This window comes from Tupaia chinensis, unplaced genomic scaffold, assembly GCF_000334495.1.
Source record: "Tupaia chinensis unplaced genomic scaffold, TupChi_1.0 Scaffold000429_1, whole genome shotgun sequence".
Lineage (NCBI taxonomy): Eukaryota > Metazoa > Chordata > Mammalia > Scandentia > Tupaiidae > Tupaia > Tupaia belangeri.
Window position 1 is genome coordinate 6,754,131 of NW_006159934.1, and position 11,394 is coordinate 6,765,524.

The 11,394-nt window shown below is 39.3% G+C and overlaps 1 protein-coding gene and 1 pseudogene across 2 annotated transcripts in view; both read right to left on the reverse strand.

Annotated features, from left to right (window-relative positions):
• TPST1 (tyrosylprotein sulfotransferase 1) overlaps positions 1-11,394 on the reverse strand; it is a 104,705-nt gene that overhangs the window by 20,202 nt on the left and 73,109 nt on the right. The gene's annotated exons all lie outside the window — the stretch shown is intronic.
• On the reverse strand, positions 6,537-7,871 carry LOC102479055 (medium-chain specific acyl-CoA dehydrogenase, mitochondrial pseudogene; annotated as a pseudogene).

Genomic DNA, 11,394 nt, shown 5'->3' on the forward strand with positions numbered 1-11,394 from the left:
GCATGATGAAACTCTGTCACCCTTCTGAGGGTATATCTTACTCTCTCACATTTCCTCTTATGTTCAGGTGCTCTCTGTAAGTACTGGTTGTTGGAAAATCATGATGTATTTTTGCGCACACACACAAAAAGTAATGACTTTTCCAACAACCCAATAAATAAACTCTTTTTAAAAAGTGGGAAACTTCCTGAGGATTTCCTCTTTCAGGATTCTCTAGGGAGATAATACCTCAAAAGTTGGAAACTATAAATTGACCGAAGAACACTTTCCACTGACAAAGCAATTCCTATTTAGTTCAGGAAACCAACTACTACATTGCTTATTAAAACAGCAGAGTTAGGAATGGAATTTCCTTTGGTTAAATGAATAATGTTTTTGCACATACTATTTTCAGGCACTGAAAAATTGAGGATTTTACTTGACAGCAATAAGCTAGGTATTCTGCATCCAAATGTTTCCACAAAGTCTCACGCTTCAATTACTGAAGGAATAACGAGAAGACAAAGGTAGGCTTCTGATTTGGAAGGTGCACCAGGAATTAAAGTAATAAGAATAGCAGCTAAACTTTACTATTTTCTATGCACCAGGTTGGTATTAAGTAAATGCTTCCTATGTATTGTTTCATGAAATCTCTCAAGCTCTGAAGGGAAGTATTAATGCTATAGTTGTCCATGGCGGGAGTGGTTCCAGGACCCCCATGGACACCAAAATCTGCAGATGCTCAAGTCTCCTATATAATATGGTATAATGTTTGCATATATCCTATGCACATCCTCTCTATATATTTTATTTTTTCTTTTTCTAAGAGAAATTTTTGCTATAAGGCATGTGCATTCATTGGAGAGACAGAGATAGAGAGACAGAAAGCGAGAATCACCCCCCAGAGAGGATGGCCATGCTTCAATCTCTCCTCCTCCATTTCCTTGTGGGATTTTTGGGCACACACATACACATGCCTCGTGTGAGTTTTAAGCTGCCAAGTTCAGGACCTGAACCACGGTCAACTAGGCGGGAGTGCAGCAACATAACCATTATAGCATCTGCTGGACCCACATCTTAGCTGTATACTTTAAATCATCTCTAGATCACTTAAATACCTAGTACAATGTAAATATGATGGAAATAGTTGAACATGTTTAATACAGATGGGATCTAACTACAGAGTACACCTCAGCAAAATGTGACATTTTGGTCTAGTTGACTGAATCCATGAATGTGGAACCTACGGATCTGGAAGGCTGACTGAATTCTCTTTTACAGGTGAAGCAACTGAGGCATGGAGAAATTAAGTAATTGTCCAAAATAGTGAAATGGAAAGCTACAGTGGTAGTATGATCAGACCTATTTTAATTTCTTTCTTTCTCTCTTTTTTTTTTTTTTTACTTTGAGAGGTTTTTGCTATAGGGCACGTGTGCTTGCCAGAAAGACAGAGAGACAGAAAGTGAGAAATGACCTCCCAGGGGGGATGGCCACACCACAATCCCTTCTCCTCCATTCTCCTCTTGGGATCTTGGGCACACATGCACACGCATCTGGTGTGAGTTTAAGCCACTGGGTCCGGGACGTGAACCGCGGTCGACTATGTGGGAGTCCAGCAACATAGCCAGTACGCTAATTGCTAGTCCCAATCAGACCTATTTTAAAAGGATCATCCTAGTTGATCTCTTTAGATTGTATATGGCCAAGTTCAGAAGTATGGATGCTGTATCAGTAAACCAAACAAGAAATAATGATGGCTTGGACCAAAGAGATAGCACTGAAGGTGGTGAGAAGTGGTAGCATTTTACATTTTTTTCTAAAAGCATCTAGATTTCCTAACAGATTGCATGTGGAATGTGATAGACAAGAAGGGAGTCAAGGATGACTCCAAGGTTTCTGGTCTAAGCAACTACCAACTGGAAATATGGAACTATCATCAACTACACTGGGAAATGTTCTGGTATGGAGGGGATTGAAGAGAAAGAATCCTTGACATGTTCTGGTCACTGCAATTACCTCTCCTCTAGACATCTAGTTCATCATGATTTGGACTATCATAGACCTGTCATGTTTCAGGTTGACGGGATCAGAGATCCAAACCCATGGTTGGCCCTGTGGCTTCCAGTACAGCAGTCTAGTATACTACAGATTACACATCTAGAGCCTATTTAAAATATATATATATTTATTTATTTTATTTATTATTATTTAATTTGATGAGAAAGAGAGAGACAGAGTGGTGAAGCAAGCTGCCAGGTATAGGACTCGAACTGCAGTAGGCCACATGGGAGTCCAGTGCCCCAACCACCAGGCCAGCTGTGGCCTGAAGCCTATATTCTCAATTTTGAGTTTTATGAATCCATTGTATATTTTATATGCCAGTTATTTAACACATAGAAATATCTGACAAATATTTTCTCTCTTTTGCTTTGTCTGAAATTAATGTAGCTTCTCTAGCTTTCTTTTATTAGGATGATCATGGTATATCTTTTTTTTTTAAAAAAAAGGTTTTTGCTACAGGGCTGGCTGCTCGCTGAAGAGACAAAGTGAGAAGTCATCCCACTGGGGGAATGGCCACACTGCAATCCCTTGTCCTTCATTCTCCTCTAGGGATTTGGGGCACTCACAAACATGCACTCGTAGTGATTTTTAAGCCATCAGGTCCAAGGGCAAACTGTGGTTGGCCATGAGGGAGTCTAGCACTTTATCCACCATGCCATTAGCTGGCCCCTATCTATTTACTTTTACACTACCTGTGTCTTTAGATTTGAAGTGAGTTTCTCATAAACAACATATTTTGGGGTTTTAATCCACTTTCACAGTCTATTAGTTGGTATATTTATGTCATTCAAACTGATTACTGATAACAGCTTAATATCCACCATACTTCTAGCTATTTTCTATTAGTTGCGCTTTTTGTTTGTTTCTTCTTTTTTTGTCTTCTACTCTTTTGCTGTCTTCTCTGTTTTTGTTTGCTGTAGACAGGATCTTGCTAAGACACAACCCTCCTGCCTCAGACTCCCAAGTAGCTGGGACTACAGTCATGTGACATTACACCCAGCTTTTACAATGGGCCAGGAATCAAATCTGGGACTCCCATGTGGCCTCAGCCTGCCAAGTAGCAGTGTCAACCAGTGTACACCACCCTGGCTGGGCCCTGTCTTCTCTGTCTGTTTGTTGTTGTTTTTAATAATTACTATTTTTAAAATTTAACTTTATGTATTTATTTTAATTTGACCAGAGAGGGACAGAGTAAGAGAGAGAGAGAGGAAAAGTGAGAAAGCAAGCCACCAGGTCCGGGATTCAAACTGCAGTCGGCCATGTGGGAGGAGTCCAGTGCCCTTAACCACCATGCCACCTGCTGGCCCTGTCTTCTCTGGTTTTAACTGAGCATTTTATGATTCCATATTCTTTCCTCTGTAGACATGTCAAGAATAATCCTTTTTCAGGAGAAATCCTGAAATTTTTTTTCAGCCACTTGTCTATAGTTTGCAATATGTACTTACAACTAATATAAATTCACTTTTAAATAGCATTATACTGCCTTATGGTAGCACAAGTATTTTATTCCAGAATATTCTCAATTCCTACCTCCTTATACCGCTGTTACTCATTTCATGTATTAGCTATAATCATCGAATATTCTTAGTATTATTTTGCATAAACTTTATCTTTAGATCAAGTAAGAAGTAAAAATATAAAAGGTTTTATTTTACCTTCATATATTCCTTCTGTGAAGGTCTTCCTTATTTATACAGATCCAAGTTTTCACCTGTCTTATTTTCCCTTCTCTCTAAAGAGCTTTGTTTAAAAAAGATTTATTTATTTTATTTGTTATTATTATTTATTTTAAAATTTGTCCAGAAAGAGACACACAGAGAGAGAAAGGAACAGTGAGAAAGTAAGCTGTCAGGTCTGGGACTAGAACTGCAGTTGGCCATGTAGGAATCCAGCATCTTAACGACATACCTGCCAGTCCCCTCTCTGAAGAATTTTTTTTTAAAGAATTATTTCCTTTATTTATCAATATTGTTATTTTCAATTTGACCAGAGAGAGACAGAGAGAGAGAGAGAGCAAGCAAGCCACCAGGTCTGGGACTCAAACCATGGTTAGCAATGTGGGAGTCCAATGCCTCTAACCACACCACTACCTGCCAGCCCCTCTGAAGAATTTTTGACATTTCTTGCAAAAGTTCCTCAAGTTTTGTTTGCCTCAGTCTTTAATTTTCTCTTTCAGCTATAAAAGATAATTTTGCTGGATATAGAATTCTAGGTTTGTAGATTTTTTTTCTTTCAGTTCCGTAAATATTCTCTTTTTGCTTGTATATTTTTTGTTAAAAAATACCGTATTATTCTTATCCTTGTTTCTCCATAAAGTGTTTTGTGTCCTTTAGGTTCTTTCAAGATTTTGTCCTTGGTTTTCTGCAATTTGAATATGACATGCCTAAGTGTAGGTTTTTGGTATTTATCTTGCTTGGTGTATTCTGTATTAGTGGGTTCAGAATCTTTTTTTTTTTTTTTTTGAAAAGTTTTTGCTATAGGGCATGTGCACTCACCAGAGAGACAGAGACAGAAAGATAGAAAGTGAGAAATCACCCCCCCCAGGGGGGATGGCCACGCCGCAAACCCTTCTCCTCCATTCTCCTTTCAGGATCTTGGGCATGCACGTACACATGCCTGGCGTGAGTTTAAGCCATGGGGTCCAGGACTCAAACTATGGTCAATTACATGGGAGTCCAGCGACACAGCCATTATGCCAACTACTGGTCCCAGAATCTGTCATTTATTTAAAAAAATTCTCAGTCATTATTACTTCAAATGTTTCTTCTATCCCTTCCTGCCTTTTCTTTTTGGTATTCCCATCTTGTATACATAATTTTACATATTCTATATATACATATTTAAATATATATAATTTTGTAACTGGCTTATACTTATTATTCTGTTCTTTTTAATTCTTTTTTCCTCTTTGCTGTTTAGTTTTGGAAGTTTCTGATATATCTCCAAGGTCACTGATTCTTCATTGGGCTATCTACTGCCCCTTCCATCAAAGGCACTCTTCATTTTGTTATAGTATTTCTAGCATTCACTTTGGATTTTTTGCGTTCTTCTCTCTTATAGTCCCTCTCTGTTCTTGCATATTATCTACTTTCTCTAGTAGGGCCCTTAGCATCTTAATCATTGTTATTTTAAATTCCCAGTCTGATAATTTCAGAATCTCTGTCATATCTGAATCTGGTTCTAATGTTTACTATTATCTCCTCAAATTGTATTTTTTGCCATTTAGAATGCCTTACAGTATTTAAAAAATAATTATTAATTTAATTTCATTATTATTAATTCAACCAGAGAAAGATACACACAGAGAAAGAGAGAGACAGACAGACAGAAAGTGAGAAAGAAAGCCACTAGGTTGAAGACTTGAACTGTGGTCAGCCATGTGAGAGTCCAACACCTTAACCACCATGTCACCTGCTGGCCCATGTAGTTTTTTTGTTGAAAGTAGATATGATGCATTGCTTTTATGAGTAAAGGAAATTTAGGTAGAGATGTCTTCAGTGTGAGCTTTAATTTATCTGTCTAGTAGTTAGGCTCTGTTTACTGTCTACTTTGGCTGCAGGTATCAGAGGCTAAAATTTCCTTTAGTGTCCTTGTTTTAGTATCCCCTGTTGACTCAGGGTTTTCCTAGAGATTCCTTCTCAACACAGGGTCTGAGAATGGCAGTTCTTTTAGCAGTAATCCACCTTTTTTTTTTTGTTTTTTAAGGAGATTTTTGCTATAGGCCATGTGTGCTCACTGGAGAGACAGATAGAAAGTGAGAATTCACCCTCCGGGTGGATGGCCACACTGCAATCCTTTCTCCTCCATTCTCCTCTTGGGATTTTTTTTTTTTTTAAGTATTGAAGAGACAATTTTATTTAAGTTACTTTTCAGATTGCATGAACAGGAAATTAGTACAATGGACCAAAGGTTGCCTAGAGACCAACAGTCACATAAAAGTTTAAAGCAAGCTTTACTGATTTATTATAAATAAGGCAAGTGGATGTGGGCTCAGAATTAATATTTTTCAAGGAAGTTCTTGCATAATGAGAATATGAATATTGGAATTTTGATTATTACTAGGCAAAATGAAAGCAAATATTTTCCAAATTGTAGTTAAATGCATTCCTTTAATACTATATATTACTACTATGCATACAAACACTGGCAAATTTAATGGTATGAAAACCCTACGATATTTTCTCAGTATAAATTTAGGAACATTCTGAATGCTTTTATTAAGTCTACTTTTCCGTCATTGGGATATTGAAATTCCAAGAAACTTCTATTACTTTAATTTTAAGAGATCAAAATCACAAAGATATGTATTTTTCTAGGATAATGTAATTTGAGTACAGTGGTACTAAGGAAAACACATAATTTTAGTGAAATCAAATCTATTAAAGAAAAGGGAAATTAAAAGTATAAGCTACTATTAGAATCATTGCGTAGATTTAGTATAAGATTACTTATTTTTATTTTCGATGGAAAAATGTTAAAGCTTTACTTATGTCTGGAGCTTAAACGCTGAACTGTGTTAAAGTTACTCAATGATTAATCATATTTCTATAACAATCTCTTCACTTTCTATACTTGCCAATGTGTTCACGGGCTATAACAAGCCTTTGAATTTGTGTAGTACCTTCATAAATCTGGTAGATCTTGGCATCCCTCTATCTACAGGATATTCTGTATTAAATCCATTGCCTCCAAAAATTTGCACAGCATCAGTAGCTGATTTGCAATATCTCCAGCAAATGCCTTTGCAATTGAGGAAAAATAGGTATTTTAGCAACCAGAATCAGCTTCCCAAGCTGCTCTCTGGTAACTTAGCCTGGCTAGTTCAATTTTCATTGCCATTTCAGCCAGTATAAATTATACTACTTGGTGCTCTACCAGTAGTTTTCCAAAAGTTTTCCTTTCCAGGGCATATTTGGTAGCTTCATCCAAAGCTCTTTGTGCTAATCCAACAGCACCAGCTGCTACTGGAGGTCTACTTTTATCAAAAGCTCCCATTGCAATTTTGAAACCAGCTCCCTCACCAATTAAAACATTTTCTTTAGGCACTCTCACATCTTCAAAGACAATTCCTTTTGTATCTGAACATGGCTGGCCCATGTTTAATTCCTTTCTTCCAATATGTACTCCTGGGGTATCTGCTTCCACAATAAATCCAGTAAAGTCTTTACCAGCAGGAGCCTTGGGATCTGGATAAGAACGTGCCAATAAGAAATACCAAATTAGCTTTCCCCCCATTGGTTATCCACATCTTCTGACCATTAATAACAGATTCATCTCCTTTTTTTTCTGCTTTGGTCTTTATACCAGCTACATCAGAGCCTGCTCCACGTTCTGTTAAACAGTAGGCACACATCAATGGCTCCTCAGTCAATCTCCCCAAATACTTTTTTTGTCGTTGATCATTTCTAGCGATAATAGTAGGCATTTGCTCCAAAGAATTTGCTTCAATGGCAGTCTGCAACCCTGTACATCCATAAGCCAATTCTTCAGTAATTAAACAAGCGTCAAAAGTTCCAAGTCTGAGACCTCCACAACTCTCTGGAATGTGTGTATTCATTAAACCAAGTTCCCAGGCTCTTTAAATTAGGGGAAGAGGGTATTCACCAGTTTTATCATATTCTGCAGCAACTGGAATTATTTCCTCTCTGGCAAATTTACGAGCAGTAGCTTGAAATTCTTTTTGCTGTTCAGTGAACTCAAAACTAAATCCTAATCCTGGTTCACGATGTAGATCGACTTTTGTATGTTGTGATCTCCAGTCAAAATGAGAAATAACTCCTCAGGACCCTGCAGCTTCTCCTGAACCCCGTGGCCATGTCTGCTCCAGTCCGGCCACTCAAAACGCTAACCCACTGACCGCCGCCGAGACTGCCTCCTCCTCTTGGGATTTTGAGCATATACGCACATGTGACCAGTGTGAGTTTTAAGTCATCAGGTCCGGGACTCGAACCATGGTCAACTACATGGGAGTCCAGCAATGTAACAACTATGTCATCTGCTAGTCCCAATCCACTGTTATTTTTACAAGATCATGATTGGTGTGGGGGTAAAGGGGTGTGTGTGTGTGTGTGTGTGTGTGTGTGTGTATGGGTGTGTGTGTGGTTTGGAGTGTCAGGTAATTCCATGATAAGGTCTAACATTTGTGCATGGACCGTGACTTTCATGAGCGCCTCTCAGGTTTCCTTCTATCAAGACAGGACAGAAAGGCTAGAGGGGGCATTGGAGTAGTATACAAGGGTAAGTCATAAAGTTTGTGGAAAAAAATACTAGAGTATGTTTATTTTGGTGCAAAAATTTTTGAACTCTACATATAGTTTTTTCATAAAATATATTTTTCATGAACTTATTGATTTCCCTTCCTCAAGGTCAATTTACTTTGAGGGCAAATCATTGTTAAGAAGTACTCTGAGCTTATTTCGAGATGGTTATTTTTTCTTTCTCTCTGCCTGAAGCATGAGGGGATTTTTCTCAGATCTTCACCCTGAGAATTCTGGTAGTGTTCTTGGAAGTAATTTTTGATTCTCAGTACGCACCTTTTTCTTCAGTCTTTGAGGCGTAGTTAAGGTCAAAACCGTAACTGTTTGACCCAAGAAGAACTGATTTTTTTCTTTCTCTTTCTTCCTGGTGTTTTGCTATTTTATGATACTGTGGCTTATTTTCTTCATTCAGATGTATCAGAGATACATGGCCTTCTGTTCTTATGTTATTAGTTGGATAATTACCTACACATCATTTTCTCCGTTCTGCTTTTCTGAAACTCCAGTTGGCCAAGCGTTGATCTGAACCAAGCTTCTAATTTTTTGTATTTTCTCTCAAGTCATTTCTTGGTCTTCTGTTCTACTTTCTTTTAAAAAAATTGTTTTCTTATTTTGCTATAGGGCATGTGCTCACAAGGGGGTGGGGAGTGAGAAATCACCCCTCACCTCAGGGGGAATGGCCACATCGCAATCCCTTCCCCTCTGTTCTCCTCTTGGAATTTTGGGTACAAGTGCACATGCTCATGGGGTGTTTTTGAGCTGCTGGGTTTGGGACTTGAACCGCACTGTGACCATGTGGGATTCAGCCATTTTAACCACCATGACACTTGGCTGGCCTTGTTCTACTTTCAAAGAGACATTCTCAGCTTTATTTTTCCAACTCTTACTGTTTGAAATTTTGACTCTACTTTTACTTCCCAAATTTTTAGGTTTTTAAAAATTTGCACCTAGTTCTTGTTCCTTTGCCCATGCTCCATAAGAATGCAAATTACATTTAAGTATTTGTTTACCCATTACATGGGTTTAATTTCCTCTGAGGTCCTATTTTCTTCTCCTTTTGGTCTCTTTCACCTTAGAGGGGAAATTTTTTTTTCTTAGTCTTTTGCTGTGGGGTGTGTACACTTACTGGAAAGAGAGAGACAGAAAGAGACAGTAAGAGGGAAAGTGAGAAATCACCCTGCAGGGGTGATGGCCACATCATAATCCCTTCTGCTCCATTCTCCTCCTAGGATTTTGGTCACATATACTCACTTACCCAGCATGATTTTAAAGCTACCACGTCCAGGACTCAAACTGCAATCAGTCAGGTGGCAGTCCAGCACCTTAACTACTATGCCACCTGCTGACCCTACCTTAGAGAATTTTACAAATGTCTGGTGAGTCTTGGCTATGAAGTACTAAAAAGCTAACTAAAGTTTTATACATAGGGGTTAAGTCTGATTAGGGGTATGATGTCTCAGCCAACTTTTATGTCAAGGGTCTCTGAGTATTATGTTGTAGGTCTTTTCTCTGGGGTAGTCAAGTATCTAGGAGAAAGCGTCACAGTTTTTCACTCTGAGGTTGATGGAGGCATGAAGTTTGGTGCCAACATTCTGGAATTGGGTAGAGGTGGTGTCATCTGATTATGTATTTTTTCGGGACAGACTTTCACTTAATGCTCTGGTTTTTAATTTGGAGTTGTATCTCTGTCCCTAGCATCCTTATTTTCTTTTATATATACATATTTTTCCTTATGTGTGTGTGTGTGTGTGTGTGTGTGTGTGTGTGTAGACAAGCAGATGGCATAATGGTTATGTAGCTTGACTCTCACGTAGTTTACTACAGTTCGAGTCCCAGACCCAGAGGCTTAAAACTCACACCAGGAGCATGTGCATGTGTGCCCAGAATCCTGAGAGGAGAATGGAGAAGAAGTGATTACAACATGGCCATCCCCGCTGGGCAGGTGACTTCTCGCTTTCTGTCTCTCTGTCTCTCCAGCGAGCACATGCACCCAATAGCAAAAATCTCTCTCTCTCTAAAAAAGAATATGTCTGTGTGTGTGTATTATATTTTATTTGCTAGAAGGTATGTTGTGCACTTGCCAGAATGAGACAGAGAGCTGAGGAGGGGAGAGAAAGTACTCCCCAATGGGACATAGTCATACCTCAATCTTACGTCCTTCATTTCTCCATCCTGTTGAAATTTTTCTTTTTCTTTTTCTTTTTTTTTTTTTGCTATAGGGCGCATGCGCTCGCCAGACAGACAGAGAGAGACATAGAGACAGAAAGTGAGAATTCACCCCCAGGGGAGATGGCCACGCCACAATCCCTTCTCCTCCTTTCTCCTCTCGGGATCTTGAGCATGCACGCACACGCGCCCAGCATGAGTTTAAGCCACCGGATCCGGGACTTGAACCGCGGTCAACTACGTGGGAGTCCAGCAACATAGCTATTACACTAACTGCTGGTCCTAATCCTGTTGGAATTTTTGAGCATGCACACACGTATGGTTGGTGTGATTTTCGAGCAGCCAGGGCTGAGACTTGAAGCAAGCATTTGGCTATGTGGGATTTGACTCCCTTAACCACCAGGCCATGGAACTGGCCCTATTTTCTTTTTCTTTTTTTCCCCCTCCCTAAGAGAATATACTTCTGTGAAGAGAGAAAGGGAGAGATGTAGTATCAGGGAGAAGATCTCGAAATCTAACTCATCCCACTTTTTTTTAAACAGAATTATTTTATATAACTATTTATTTATTTGTTTTAAAATTTTACCAGAGGGGCACACACCACCCCCGGGACCCGCGCCGAGCGAGGCGGCGGAGGGAGGTGGGCCCCCCACCCGGGACTCTGCCCGGCGTTCAGCTGCCTCTCCGGGGCGGTCGTGTGGACTCCGGACCAGCAAGCTGAAGCTGAAAATAAGGATTGAGAACTTGCAACTATAAGCAACAGAAAGAATCTTTAGCTGTCTTAAACCAGTTGAGAAATATATTATATAGAAGGACTTGCTCTACCTATGGACAGTGAGAAGATGATGGTTGCCAGCCCTGCATTGCCTCAGGGAAGAACAGGAACTACTCTACCATTCTTGAGGAAGCCAGATACCCGAGGATAACTCAC